The following is a 13,136-nucleotide window of genomic DNA, read 5'->3' as shown; positions in this document are numbered from 1 at the left end:
ATATAAAATAACATACAACTATTTTGATGGTGATATCATGTGCTGCAAATACTTTGCAACCTATTAGGCTCAAATGTTATGAAAGACAACAAATATTTTGTCACATTGGGCAGATATTTGGAATGTTTGTGCGTAATTATCGGGCGGACACATTAATATTTTAAAAAAAAGTGATGAGTGGTGCTGTTGTGGCAGCTTTTGCTAAAGGACCAATCACACTACACTTTTTGTTCCATTGACTTCCATTCATACGCATGCGAATGCGTCAGACCGGAAACGCAAGCCCGTGCGAAGATATTTCGCTGCGTAGCAAAGTTCAAGTTTGGTGAACTCTGACCTGCGAATTCGCGTCACGTGAATGCGTGAGACCCATAGAAGATCAAAACGTCACAAAGTGACCTCTTGGTACAGAAATGGAGGAATAACACAACTTTAAAAGATTACAAAAATTACATAAAAAGAGAAGCGGCTTGGTTTGCGGGGGCAAGGGAAACAGGATCGGATGGTACATTTGAACAGTGAAACTTAATTTTATGTGATTTTTTTTTTATTACATGAGATTTGTGCGTGTACTTAATTAACTATACTTGTGACTGATTGTAATCCCTTAAATAGAAAAGAATTATGAGTATTTAGATGTTTATAAAATTGTCATTTAAATTATGGGTGTGACCAGACATACTCAAAATTCCCAAACCAATCTTCATGAAATTATCATGGCGCACTAACAGTTGTTACAGTTTGTATAAATATTCCTCTTTTAACTATTATAAACCCATAATGCAGTGGGATTTCCAACAGAAATGAGTTTGCGTGTGTACAGGGTTCTTTTGGTGCGCTGCAGAAGATCTGTGAGGACTCATCTGAACTGCTGGACAGTGACGCACTGAATCGACCCCTCAACATCATGATCCCTAAATTCCTGCAGTTCTTCAAACACTGCAGCCCCAAGATCAGGTGAAGAACCACACACACATCTCTCACTGATACACACTGTCTGTGTTTGATAATGAGTAACAACATGTTGATTCACACTCTCTCTGTAGGTCTCATGCCATAGCGTGTGTGAATCAGTTCATTATTTTTTTATTACATGAGATTTGTGCGTGTACTTAATTAACTATACTTGTGACTGATTGTAATCCCTTAAATAGAAAAGAATTATGACTAGTGAGGATATTTTGGCGCGTGATGTCATATCCTGCTCCCACCCCTTTTCGCAGCACTGTCCGAACGAATTTCACATGCTCAAAGTTTAGTGTGACCGCGGCTTAATGCTGTAAATTATACAGGGAAGTGTTTCCGACTGATTACTCAAATCAGTAATTCATTATTTTTTAACTATTAATTCAAAGAACTGGCTTGTTTTCAGGATTTGAGCTACACTGGTTGCACTGTGTGCTCATAAATGTCAGAAGAGCTGTTCACAAGAGTTATTTGTTCGTGAATCAGATTACATCGGTCGTGGTGTTCATTTTTGCATGCAGCCTGTGAAGACAACTCAATAGAAAGAGATTTCTCCAAGATCAGGTGAAGAACCACACACACATCTCTCACTGATACACACTGTCTGTGTTTGATAATGAGTAACAACATGTTGATTCACACTCTCTCTGTAGGTCTCATGCCATAGCGTGTGTGAATCAGTTCATTATTGGCAGGGCTCAGGCTCTCATGGACAACATCGACACATTCATAGAGGTGAGTTGACCTCCAGCAAACAGCGGTTTCTGTCCACCAAAAAGTAAAAAGTAATATTTCATGCAGTAATTGTAATTTTAAAATTGTCAGCAGAGTTTTCAGCTCATTGAATGAGTGAGTCATCTGAGCTGATTCGATGAGGAAATGAGCTGACTAATTGATTCAGTCCATAATTCAGACCAAAGAGTGATTCGGTCTGAATCAAAAAATGGCACAGTATAGTGCACAGTTCTTTTATATGTAATTCTATATTTATTTTTATATTTTTGTGTATATACAGTTGAGGTCAAAAGTTTACATCCCCTTTCAGAATCTTCAAAATGTTAATTATTTTACCAAAATAAGAGGGGTCATACAAAATGCGTGTCATTGTTTATTTAGTACTGACCTGAATAAGATATTTCACATAAAAGATGTTTACATACAGTCCACAAGAGGAAATAATAGTTGAATTTATAAAAATGACCCTGTTCAAATGTTTATTGAATCATTGATTCTGAATACTGCGTTGTGACCTGAATGATCCACAGCTGTGTTTTTTTGTTTAGTGATAGTTGTTCCTGAGCAGTTAAACTGCCTGCTGTTCTTCAGAAAAATCCTTCAGGTCCCACAAATTCTATGGTTTTTCAGCATTTCTGTGTATTTGAACCCTTTCCAACAATGACTGTATGATTTTGAGATCCATCTTTTCACACTGTGAATAAATAAAAGAATAGTCATTGTTGGAAAGGGTTCAAATACACATAACACACAAACACACAATTTTTGCAAAACTGCACTTAAAAACTGCGGCGCTTTCAGCGGTGAGTGAATTCTGACAAAACATTTGTGATTGGCCATTGCTTTTAAGAAATCAACAGATATGTCTGTGATTGGTTACATTGCTCAACGCTGCAAAAAGACGTTGAGGGTATTTAGCGCTTGGCTAAGCGCTCCAATTGCAGCAGGGCCGACATCAGGGATTCCATGACTAACAATTTGGGGGGGCAATTGTCGCCCATGCATACAGGTAATGTATGCAGGCCCCCCCTAATGTCGCCCATGCATACAGGTAATTAAAGGTGTGCAATTTTAAGACCGTCCGTTCCCTTCAAAGATACATTCATATAAAACACCCACGCCGCGTTTTAATTTTGAAATGTGCAGCGCTCATGTTTATTCAACGAAGTTGTGGTGGGCTGCCACAAATAAATCAATGTATGGGAATCACTGGTAATGTATATCGAAATATCGGAAATGTGTTAAAAAATAATATCACCATTATTGGAAAAAAAAAAAATATAGCGATATATATTGATAATGAATTATTGTCCAGCCCTTCTTAAACTGCGTTTTTGAACTAATCTTAGGTTTTTTGATCAACCTTAACAAAACTAGTGAACTTGTGTAGTCTCTGGACTAGCTAGATCAATAATTATCCGAAAAAGTTGAACTTTAGTATTTAGATGTTTATAAAATTGTCATTTAAATTATGGGTGTGACCAGACATACTCAAAATTCCCAAACCAATCTTCATGAAATTATCATGGCGCACTAACAGTTGTTACAGTTTGTATAAATATTCCTCTTTTAACTATTATAAACCCATAATGCAGTGGGATTTCCAACAGAAATGAGTTTGCGTGTGTACAGGGTTCTTTTGGTGCGCTGCAGAAGATCTGTGAGGACTCATCTGAACTGCTGGACAGTGACGCACTGAATCGACCCCTCAACATCATGATCCCTAAATTCCTGCAGTTCTTCAAACACTGCAGCCCCAAGATCAGGTGAAGAACCACACACACATCTCTCACTGATACACACTGTCTGTGTTTGATAATGAGTAACAACATGTTGATTCACACTCTCTCTGTAGGTCTCATGCCATAGCGTGTGTGAATCAGTTCATTATTGGCAGGGCTCAGGCTCTCATGGACAACATCGACACATTCATAGAGGTGAGTTGACCTCCAGCAAACAGCGGTTTCTGTCCACCAAAAAGTAAAAAGTAATATTTCATGCAGTAATTGTAATTTTAAAATAGTTTTCAGCGTTTTCAGCTCATTGAATGAGTGAGTCATCTGAGCTGATTCGATGAGGAAATGAGCTGACCAGTCCATAAACTGCCTGCTGTTCTTCAGAAAAATCCTTCAGGTCCCACAAATTCTATGGTTTTTCAGCATTTCTGTGTATTTGAACCCTTTCCAACAATGACTGTATGATTTTGAGATCCATCTTTTCACACTGTGAATAAATAAAAGAATAGTCATTGTTGGAAAGGGTTCAAATACACATAACACACAAACACACAATTTTTTCCTGAACAAACTTTGCCAAATCAAGCTTGTAGTTTTTTCAAGAAAGCACACTTTTCAGCAGCCTAGTATGTCATAAACACAACTACAATCCGGCTTTCGATGACCCATGCATTTGTAGTTACTTCAGTGGTGAGGGCTCAGCTCATCTGTACTGTGTGTGCTTTGTTTTCAGTCTCTGTTTGCGTTGGCGGGTGATGAAGACTGCGAGGTGAGGAAGAACGTGTGCAGAGCTCTGGTCATGCTGTTGGAGGTCCGGATCGACCGCCTGATACCGCACATGCACAGCATCATACAGGTGAGACCAGCACTAACATCTGATGTCTTACTGTCGTTTAAAGGTGTTTTAGGAGCTTTATATCTGGCCTGTGTCTCTTTCTGCAGTACATGCTGCAGCGCACGCAGGACGCGGATGAGAACGTTGCGCTAGAGGCGTGTGAATTCTGGCTGACTCTGGCGGAGCAGCCCATCTGTAAAGAGGCTCTGTCAGGACACCTGGTCCAGTGAGTACTGCAGGCCATCATCACACATCTGAGCATAAACTGAACACACAGATGAAGCCTCTGGCCTCTGTTTAGTTCTGTTTGAGAGATCTGATCTGAACTCTTGATTTGAATGAGATGATCTAATGTTGATGTATTTCTCCACAGACTCATCCCCATCCTGGTCAACGGAATGAAGTATTCTGAGATTGACATCATTTTACTGAAGGTGAGTCAACATATATGAGACACGAGTCAGGGATATTCCTTTGAATCAAATCATGTTTATTGCAGTAGTTAAATTTGCATTCACATAATATCCAATTGTTTCTCAAGCATTCGATTCAGATTCGTTTTGAATCTGTTTTAATATTGGTGTTACTTTAGTGTTATTTATATACTATCTATTAATATGTGAATTAGCTTTTATTATTGTATTTTCAGTTTTAGTTTGTTGTAGCAATTTTGTAAAAATGTTTTAATTTTTATACTATTTAGCTTTTTTCTTAAATTTTGTTTGTTTTACTAATTGAGTTCACTAATTTGTAACAAATTTTACTGCTCATCTTTCAACTAAAAACTTATTTCACAAGTTGCTGAAACAAAAATGTTTTTTTTTTTTTAGTTTTTCATCTAAAATTAATATTTTCTTTTCTTTTATATATTTTACATTTTTTAATAATATTAACATTTTAAAGTTTAGTTCTATTGTTGTTTTAATTTGACTAGTTTTAGTACTTTTAGTCATTTTATTTTAGCATTTCCAATTTTTTTTTTAAGTTCATCTAATATTTATATTTTAATTTCTGCTTTATTTCGATGACCGAAAATTATTTTTAATAGTTTTGATTTTAGTTGACGCACTGATTTGGATTCTTGGATTTAAAAGAGAATTCTCTCTGCTAAAGCCACGGTCACACTAGACTTTTCGTTCCATTGACTTCCATTCATACGCATGCGAATGCGTCAGACCGGAAACGCAAGCCCGTGCGAAGATATTTCGCTGCGTAGCAAAGTTCAAGTTTGGTGAACTCTGACCTGCGAATTCGCGTCACGTGAATGCGTGAGACCCATAGAAGATCAAAACGTCACAAAGTGACCTCTTGGTACAGAAATGGAGGAATAACACAACTTTAAAAGATTACAAAAATTACATAAAAAGAGAAGCGGCTTGGTTTGCGGGGGCAAGGGAAACAGGATCGGATGGTACATTTGAACAGTGAAACTTAATTTTATGTGATTTTTTTTTTATTACATGAGATTTGTGCGTGTACTTAATTAACTATACTTGTGACTGATTGTAATCCCTTAAATAGAAAAGAATTATGACTAGTGAGGATATTTTGGCGCGTGATGTCATATCCTGCTCCCACCCCTTTTCGCAGCACTGTCCGAACGAATTTCACATGCTCAAAGTTTAGTGTGACCGCGGCTTAATGCTGTAAATTATACAGGGAAGTGTTTCCGACTGATTACTCAAATCAGTAATTCATTATTTTTTAACTATTAATTCAAAGAACTGGCTTGTTTTCAGGATTTGAGCTACACTGGTTGCACTGTGTGCTCATAAATGTCAGAAGAGCTGTTCACAAGAGTTATTTGTTCGTGAATCAGATTACATCGGTCGTGGTGTTCATTTTTGCATGCAGCCTGTGAAGACAACTCAATAGAAAGAGATTTCTAAATCTGCTTTTTTTTTTTTTTTGCAAGTTGATATTGGAGCTGGAAATTTTAGAAAATCAATTTTGTTCCCCAGTCCTACTGATTTATCAGCAGTGAGTGCTCAGTAGGGACCGTGTGAGTCTAACTGCAGCTGCACTCTCTCTCTCTGTGTGTGTCTCAGGGTGACGTGGAGGAGGAGGACGACAACGTTCCTGACAGCGAGCAGGACATCAAGCCTCGCTTCCACAAGTCACGTACCGTCACGCTGCAGCACGAGGGAGGAGAGGGAGAGGAAGGAGAGGACATCGACGACGACGAGGATGATGACGACGACACGCTGTCTGACTGGAACCTACGTGAGTAAACGACCAATCAGAGCGCACTTGCTGTAAATGCTCTTCTGTGTGTATGAAGTGTGTATATTTTCGTGTGTTTCTAGGGAAGTGCTCTGCGGCGGCGCTGGACGTGTTGGCTAACGTCTTTCGGGACGACCTGTTGCCGCACCTGCTGCCGCTGCTGAAGGGTTTGCTGTTCCACCCGGACTGGGTCATCAAAGAGTCCGGGATACTGGTGCTGGGAGCCATCGCTGAAGGTGTGTGTCTCACACTCACACATACTGAATTCACTGAAAGGGATAGTTCACCCAAAAATGAAAATTCTGTCATTAATTACTCACCCTCGTGTCGTTCCAAACCCGTAAGACCTTCGTTCATCTTCTGAACACAAATTAAGATATTTTTGATGAAATCCAAGAGCTTTCTGACCCTCCCATAGACAGCAATGCAACTGAAATGTTCCCAGACACAGAAACATAGAAAGGACATTTGTAAAATAGTCCATGTGACATCAGTGGTTCAACTGTAATGTTATGAAGCTACGAGAATGCTTTTTGTGTGCAAAAAAACAAAAAGAATGTCTTTATTCAACAATTCTTCTCTTTCATGTAAACAACGCATGCGTGTGCTGATGCATGTGCGTGTTAACGTGAGCAGCAGCGCCATGCACATGCGTTGTTTACATGAAGCGGAAGCAGACGTGTGATACTCTCTGCACAATGGCGGTGTGCCGCGGCAGGCTGGATGAGGAGGAGAAGAATTGTTGAATAAAGTCGTTATTTTTGATTTTGTGCACAAAAAGTATTCTTGTAGCTTCATAACATTACATTTGAACCCCTGATGTCACGTGGATTATTTTACCGATCTCCTTGCTACGTTTCTGTGCGTTGATCGTGGTAATATCATTGCTGTCTATGGAGGGTCAGAGAGCTCTCGGAATTCATCAAAAATATCTAAATTTGTGTTCTGAAGATGAGCAAGGGTCTTGCGGGTTTGGAACGACACGAGGTTGAGTAGTTAATGATAGAATTTTCATTTTTAGGTGAACTAACCCTTTAATACTAGGTGTTTACACGTCCTGTCTCTTTCCGTCAGGTTGTATGCAGGGTATGGTACAGTACCTGCCCGAGCTCATCCCACACCTGATCCAGTGTCTGTGTGATAAGAAGGCTCTGGTTCGCTCCATCGCCTGCTGGACGCTCAGCCGCTACGCACACTGGGTGGTGAGCCAGCCGCCAGACGCCCACCTCAAACCGCTCATGACAGAACTGCTCAAACGCATCCTGGACGGCAACAAGAGGGTGCAGGAGGCCGCTTGCAGGTGAGTGTTTGAGAGAAATCCACATCTGAAATATCTATTGAGGAATTAGAGTTATAAAACAACTGTGTAATGTTTTTCAGTGCATTTGCGACTCTGGAGGAGGAAGCGTGTACGGAGCTGGTTCCGTACCTCAGTTTCATTTTGGACACTCTGGTGTTTGCGTTTGGAAAATATCAGCACAAGAACCTGCTCATCCTCTACGACGCCATCGGCACCCTGGCAGACTCTGTCGGACATCATCTGAACCAACCGGTAATTAGTTTCCACCAGTCTTCATACACTACCAAGACTTTATTCATGTTTTTGATAGAAGTCTCTTATGCTTATGAAAACTGCATTTATTTGAAGAAAAATGTAGTAACAAAAGAAATATTATTACATTTTAACTACTTAAACTACAAAATAACTACTTTCTATTTGAATATATTGTAAAATGTAATTTATTGCTGTGATCAAAGCTGAACTTTCAGCATCATTACTCCAGTCTTCAGTGTCACATGATCCTTCAGAAATCACTCTAATATGCTGATTTGCTGCTCAACAAACATTTAATATTATCAATCTTGAGAACAGTTGTGCTGCTTAATATTTTTGTGGAAACACTGTTCCTTTTTTTTTTTAATTCTTTAATGAATAGAAAGTTCAAAAGAGCAGCATTGATTTGAAAAATAAAATTTTACTGTCACTTTTAGTCAGTTTAATTAAACTTTTGAACTGTCGTGTATGTTATTTTAACTTTTCTAAAAACCACAGATGCAAGTAGGGCAACTCAAAAGATAAGATACCATTTTTTTCACCAAAATGATGGAAATCTTCTTCAGTTATATGTCAGTAAATGACACATGTTTTTGGTTCGATCCGCCTCTGCTCATCCCTGCCCTTGTCAACTTGTTTTAAAAAGCTAAATATTATTAGTACGTGTTTGTAGGCGTAGAGATCAGTGGTCTGATCTTGTGTTGTGTGCGTGTGTGTGAACAGGAATACATCCAGAAACTGATGCCGCCTCTGATCCAGAAGTGGAATGAACTGAAAGACGAGGATAAAGACCTGTTTCCTCTGCTGGAGGTGAGAACAGAATAAAAAGTCTATAATAATTTCATAGTTTAAATTGACTTTATTTTCATGACACATAATTGTACATTGTTTTGATAAAACAATTGCAACTGGAAGTGAAAATAGACAATAAATGACTCCTGTCCACTCTGTGTTTATGTCTGTGTAGTGTTTGTCGTCTGTGGCTACGGCGTTACAGAGCGGTTTCCTCCCATACTGTGAGCCCGTCTATCAGCGCTGTGTTACTCTGGTGCAGAAAACACTTGCACAAGCCATGGTGAGAACACACACTTACTCACACTCTTCTACATGAACATCAGTGCACCACATGTGGACCAGCTGGTTGCCCGTAGCAACATCATGACCCTTCTGTTCCAGTGTATGCAGGTACAATGTGTGAGAGAGTTTAACATTTTTTGTTGTTCTTATAATTATTATATCAAGTATTTACAATTTGATATTTTATATAAAAATATATTAACATTTAATGTTTAAAATTTTATTATATTTAATTAAATTTAATATACAATGAATGTATTGTTTATATTGTTGGTGTTATGTTAATATTAATGTTTTTTATTAATTGTATTATTGTTATAAAGTTATTTTACTAGCTGTTATTTACTGTATTTATAAGATACATTTATTATACATTAAATAGCTATTTTTATATTTTAAATAATTTTTAATTTACGATATAGATTTATTTGTTTTATATTGTTGGTGTAGGCATGTTGTATATTTTTATTATTTGTATTAACGATTGTTATACATTTGATTTATTATCTGAATTATTTACTACATTATAAAATACATTTGTTTAGTTCATTATTTAGTATTTTTTTTAATTTAATTTACTTTATTACACACCAATGTTTTATTGTTGGTGATGTGTATATATTATTTAAATATTTTATTTTAATTATTGTTATAAAATGGATTTATTATTATTAATATAAAATTGTTTACTATATTATATAATTTTTTTTTAGATTATTTTTGTTATTATTACTTTATTTAAATATTTTAATTATTTATTGTTGCATTATTAAACATTAGGCTGATTTATTGATACTCTGTTGTTTGTAGGACACTATGCCTGAGGTGAGACAGAGCTCATTTGCTCTGCTGGGTGATCTGACCAAGGCCTGTTTTCCACATGTCAAACCCTGCATCGGTAAGACGAGTGCATTTGACCTGCACGATACACCCTTAACTTCATCATAAATTCATATTAATCGCTGAAACTGTGTATGTGTGTTTAGCCGAGTTCATGCCGATCCTGGGGACGAATCTGAACCCTGAGTTCATCTCGGTGTGTAACAACGCAACCTGGGCCATCGGAGAGATCTGCATGCAGATGGGTGAGGATCATCACACTGATTCTGCGTCAGTTACATCATGACAATGATGTTTGTTTGACATCATTAGCCTTTTTCACAAAAATCTGAAATTACATCAGCGCATGGTAAAGTTTGTTCCGTTACAGGTCTGCACCTATTATATTGGTATGCCCTTTCCTCAAATAATGCTTCTTACCTTTTCTGTTTTTTCAAGTTGTTGTGATATAATCTACAAAGAAATAACATTTTGCTTGTTAGTAACTTATATGGCCACTCAGACCGCTGACTCGTGAGATAATACGCTCAACATAGCGCCGGATGGTTTCTATTCTCCATCTCCGACATCCCTTTTTATATAGACTTTGATCTCTGGTACATTTGAGCGAATTATCTCAATTCACTCTGTCATTTCCCTCGAATCGCCACATCATGATAAATTACATAATGCACAGCCAGCACCAAACGGACAGAACGCCAAAATTTACTGAATTATATAACTGCCACCATTAAGAATTAAACTAACTTGTATTTGATGACCCGAGCTGATGTAAAAAGGTAATTGTGAAATGTTTGCGCTTTGTAGAGTAATGTACCGTTAGTTCAAGCATTTTCATAATCTCTAATTTGTAAAAAAAAGACTTTGATTCTCGAACTCATTCCGTTGTTGTCACTGGAAAAACCTTTACCCTGCAAGCGCCAATCCGGAAGCCAGAAACACGGAAGTGTGAAAAAGGCTAATTGTAGTGAATTGAATTGTCGTCAGTAAGCTGATTGTTATTGGTCACGTGACGTCACTGACCTGACTGTGTTGTGGTAGGTGTGGAGATGCAGCCGTATGTGGCTCTGGTTCTTCCTCATCTGGTGGAGATCATTAACAGACCCAACACTCCCAAAACCCTGCTGGAGAACACAGGTACGACCTCTGACCGTACATGACCGTTTACCAGGGGGGAGGGGACTCCTCTAGTTAACTGCAGAATGCACCCAATCACGGGGAATAAACCTAAAAATGTAGGGAAGACAAGAGATAGTGTAACCGAGGGAGAGTGAAAAACAAACTTAAGAGAGCGGGAGGGAGGTCGTAGGTTAAACGGGAGGGGAGGTATAGACAGTTATCTGGGAATAAAGATTAAGATTAGGGAGGGAAGCTAGACAGCAACTGTTATACGACTTTTTTTTTAAATCTCAAATTAATCCCAGGCATAAGAATCAAACGCATTCACACGCAGACTGACCATAGAAACACTTGCACATAAAGTCGCAATAACTACGAGCGGCCAGCGCTGCCGTAGCAATAGCATAATCAGACTTTAACACTGAGACTATCTAGGAAAGACTAGCGTCGTTTTTCTTTTTTTAATAATTACTATTGATGAAACGAGAACAATCTCGGCTTAAAAAAAGATGGTTAGCGCGCTATCGCGAATTTGTGTTTTTGATCGTTAGTAAGCGAGCATCTATGAATTCAGTTTTCATCATCATCATCAGCTTTGTCGTCGTCGTTCTGTCCGATTGTCGTCATGATTCCCTGCTTGCGTCTCTTATGCCGTATCGTTTATTTTCCGACGTTTCTTCTCACTTTTTTGCGTAGTTGGCTTGTAGTTTTTTCCTGGGCTTGGTTGGCGTTCGCTGTTGAAACTCATCGTAGTTTACAGATTTCAATCACACCGTAGTTTAATCTTGTTGTGATTTCGAGAGATTCGGTCTCGTCGCGAAGGAGCTGGAACGGAAACTCCACAGTATAACGATCATGACTTGCGTTATGTATGTGCTCGGTTGTGTACATGTGTGTGTGATTTGTACATGAAAAGACTAAGCAAATATGTTCACGTCTGAGATTCATTTTAGCATTTATATAGAATAACTAAACTATAGCTAAACTTTAGTGATGGGACATTTGTAGCAACTCATAGTGTAATCTATGCCAGCAGAAACCAGGTGCAATTCCATTGATGATGTCTGGCTTCCAAAAAGCTGTTAATACTGTTATGTTTCTGTGATGTATATTTTTCCCTGAAGAAACTTATTATCAGCAGTGTAACGACATACAATTCCAACGATTATGTCTGGCTTCCAAAACGTCAGTCGCAACAGTTAAATGTCTGTGAACAGCCATTTTGGAAGTCATACATTATCATTGGAATTGCAACTGGTTACAGCTGGCAATGAGTTTCTTCAGGAAAAAGGGTACACCACAGAAACATAACAGTGGGAACAGCCTTTTTGCAGTAACCAGGTGCAATTCCATCAATCATGTCTGGCTTCTAAAAAGGCTGTTCCCAGACATTTAACTGTTACGACTGACGTTTTGGAAGCCAGACATAATACATGTAGTTACACTGCTGATAATAAGTTTCTTCAGGGAAAAATGTACATCACAGAAACATAACACTGGGAACAGCCTTTTTGGAAGCCAGGCATCATCGATGGAATTGCACCTGTTACTGCAGGCAATGAGTTTCTTCAGGAAAAAATGTATTATAAAAAAAAACTTTGATTCTCGAACTCATTCTTGTTAAGTAGTTAAGCAATTGTCATCGGAAAAACCTTTACCCTGCAAGCGCCAATCCGGAAGCCAGAAACACGGAAGTGTGAAAAAGGCTAATTGTAGTGAATTGAATTGTCGTCAGTAAGCTGATTGTTATTGGTCACGTGACGTCACTGACCTGACTGTGTTGTGGTAGGTGTGGAGATGCAGCCGTATGTGGCTCTGGTTCTTCCTCATCTGGTGGAGATCATTAACAGACCCAACACTCCCAAAACCCTGCTGGAGAACACAGGTACGACCTCTGACCGTACATGACCGTTTACCTTTCACACAGATAAACGATCAAACCTTAACTCCTCCCACTTCTCCTTGCAGCCATCACGATTGGTCGCCTGGGTTACGTCTGTCCACAGGAAGTGGCTCCCATGTTGCAACAGTTCATCAGACCCTGGTGAGG

The 13,136-nt window shown here is 38.5% G+C and overlaps 1 pseudogene; it reads left to right on the top strand.

The window, feature by feature from the left end:
• The window catches only part of LOC107700797 (transportin-2-like), a 22,331-nt pseudogene that overhangs the window by 6,298 nt on the left and 2,897 nt on the right, over positions 1–13,136 (top strand).

Source organism: Sinocyclocheilus anshuiensis, unplaced genomic scaffold, assembly GCF_001515605.1.
Source record: "Sinocyclocheilus anshuiensis isolate Anshui unplaced genomic scaffold, SAMN03320099.WGS_v1.1 scaffold1127, whole genome shotgun sequence".
Classification (NCBI taxonomy): domain Eukaryota; kingdom Metazoa; phylum Chordata; class Actinopteri; order Cypriniformes; family Cyprinidae; genus Sinocyclocheilus; species Sinocyclocheilus anshuiensis.
Note: the sequence above shows the minus strand (reverse complement) of the source record. Positions and strands in the feature narration are given on the sequence as shown.